We start from the raw sequence: 2,914 nt of genomic DNA, 5'->3' as shown, positions 1-2,914 counted from the left end.
GATGGACTGTAATCCATAGCCAATTAAACACTTTCCTCTCTAGTTGCTGTTTGTCATATTGCTTATCACAGCAACAGAAAAAAACTAGAGCAAGTCTCCTTCTTCTCCAACCCCAAATTTAGGCCACAGGTAACCATGACTTAGAAATTTAATGCTTATCATTGCTTAATTTTCATTCTAATTCTATTGAATTATATCTTTCTAAAGAGATTAGTCATGCCCATCTTTGAAATATAAATGTTTCTGTTATATATGCTTCTATAATTTGTAATATGTAAAGTTATGCTAGTTTAAAAAAGGGTCACTTAAAAAGTCTCTAAGCATAAATAATATAGCCACTGTTCACTTATTCTTCTGCTTTCTGGTATGCAGAATTCAGTGATGCTCAGAGATGTATGTATTTATTCAGTTGGCCTCTATTAGAAGATTTGGGTTTTAAAAAAATTGATTGTGTTTAACAAATCATGCCACCATGAGCCCTTTTTGTACATGGATTCTGATATGATATGCATATCTTCTGTGGGTAATGGTGGCATCAATATTAGTGAGAGTATTTATGACTGACATCCTACTGTGATAGCTAATCTTGCTTGTCAACTTGACTATACCTGAAATCAACTAACACCCAAGCACCTTGGCATATCTCTGAGGGATTTTCTTGATTGGATCATTTAAGGTGGGATAACCCACCTTAAATCTGGTCTACACCTTCTGGAGGCAGCCCACACAAAATGACATGGAAAAGGAAAGTTTTTTGTTTGTTTGTTTGTTTTGTTTGTTGCCTGCTTGCTATCTTACTATCAATTTCCTCTATCCTGGGACCAAAGAATCCCTTTACTTGTGTTAGGAACCTACGTCTTCAGGATTCCAACATAGAAAGAAGATCAGCAGCTCTTTAGGAATCCTTCAAACACCAGATTGGGACTGCTGAGTAATCCAGTCCTATGGACTAAACAAGTACAGGATTCTTGGACTTTACACTGGGAGACAGCCATTATTGGATTACCCAGACCACGTCGGCAAGACATGCTAATGAATCCCCTTTTATTAAATACCTATTCTATTAGTTCTGTTTCTTTAGATTAAGAACCTTGAATCATCATTTTCCTTATCTTGACAAGAAGTTCCTAGATACTTTGTTATATAGTGCTCATTCAGAACTTAAAGGAATGAATGCAATTCTGAATGTGATAGAAGACTGCTAAAAGTGCTCTCTGCTCCTCCCTGTTCTAGAGACAGCAGCATCTTTTCATGCATTGCCAGCCTCGTTTCTGAGACACAATGGTGAAGGTCGGAGTGAACGGATTTGGCTGTATTGGACGCCTGGTTACCAGGGCTGCCATCAATTCTGGCAAAGTGGACATTGTTGCCATCAGTGACCCCATCATTGACCTCAACTACATGGTCTATATGTTCCAGTATGACTCTACCCATGGCAAGTTCAAGGGCACAGTCAAGGCTGAGAATGGGAAGCTTGTCATCAACGGGAAGGCTATCACCATCTTCCAGGAGCGAGATTCCACCAACATCAAATAGGGTGATGCTGGTGCCCAGTATGTTGTGGAGTCTACTGGCATCTTTACCACCACAGAGAAGGTTGGGGCCCACTTGAAGGGTGGGGCCAAGAGGGTCATCATCTACTCCCCCTTTGCTGATGCCCCCATGTTTGTGATGGGTGTGAACCATGAGAAATATGACAACTCCCTCAAGATTGTCAGCAATGCTTCCTGCACTACCAATTGCTTAGCCCCCTTGGCCAAGGTCATCCATGACAACTTTGGCATTGTGGAAGGACTCATGACCACAGTCCATGCCATCACTGCCACCCAGAAGACTGTGGATGGCCCCTCTGGGAAGCTGTGGTGTGATGGACGTGGGGCTGCCCAGAACATCATCCCTGCATCCACTGGTGCTGCCAAAGCTGTGGGCAAGGTCATCCCAGAGCTGAACGGGAAGCTCACTGGCATGGCCTTCCGTGTTCCTACGCCCAATATGTCTGTCGTGAATCTGATATGCTGCCTGGAGAAAGCTGCCAAGTATGACAAAATCAAGAAGGTGGTGAAGCAGGCATCCGAGGGCCCACTGAAGGGCATCCTGGGCTACACCGAGGACCAGGTTGTCTCCTGCGACTTCAACAGTGACTCCCACTCTTTCACCTTTGACGCTGGGGCTGGCATTGCTCTCAATGACAACTTTGTAAAGCTCATTTCCTGGTACGACAATGAATTCAGCTACAACAACAGGGTGGTGGACCTCATGGCCTCCATGGCCTCCAAGGAGTAAGAGCCCATCCTGGACCATCCATCCCCAGCAAGGACATGAGCAAGAGAGAGGCCCTGGCTGCTGAGCAGTCCCTGTCCAACAACCCCCGACACTAATCTCCCTCACAGTTTCCATCCCAAACCCCCAGAATTAAGGGGCTTAGGGAGCCCTGCTCTCTTGAGTACCATCAATAAAGTTCACTGCACCTGTAAAAAAAAAAACACTGCTAAAAGTCACAGGTTTAGTGGTTCACACCTTTAATACACTCAGGAAGCAAAGGCATATAGATCTTTGGGAGTTTGAGCATAGCCTGATCTACATAGTGAGTTCCAGGCCAGCCAAGGTGGCCTAGTGAGATCCTGTCTCAAAAAAGTAATGTATAATAAAAGGAATTTTAGTAATAATTGAATTTAGGGGGATAATGGCATCAGGAACCAGAATAACTGCTTTTATGTATAGAATTACTGTAATCAGATCGATAGAAATATTTGGGGTCAATAACACATACAAAATTCCCAAAATTTGATTTCTTGAAATATTGGTGAATTCCAAGTAAGGATCTATCCAACAGCAACAACAATAACAACAGAATGCAGAGTCTCTCTTTTATTTATAAGGCAATGTTCCTGAAAAAAATGTAATCAATTAAAGG

At 42.8% G+C, this 2,914-nt stretch overlaps 1 pseudogene; it reads left to right on the top strand.

Moving 5' to 3' along the window:
* Positions 1–1,252: 1,252 nt before the first annotated feature.
* On the top strand, positions 1,253–2,477 carry LOC127214617 (glyceraldehyde-3-phosphate dehydrogenase-like; annotated as a pseudogene).
* The last annotated feature ends 437 nt before the right edge of the window (positions 2,478–2,914 follow it).

Source organism: Phodopus roborovskii, unplaced genomic scaffold (assembly GCF_943737965.1).
Source record: "Phodopus roborovskii unplaced genomic scaffold, PHOROB, whole genome shotgun sequence".
NCBI lineage: Eukaryota > Metazoa > Chordata > Mammalia > Rodentia > Cricetidae > Phodopus > Phodopus roborovskii.
Note: the sequence above shows the minus strand (reverse complement) of the source record. Positions and strands in the feature narration are given on the sequence as shown.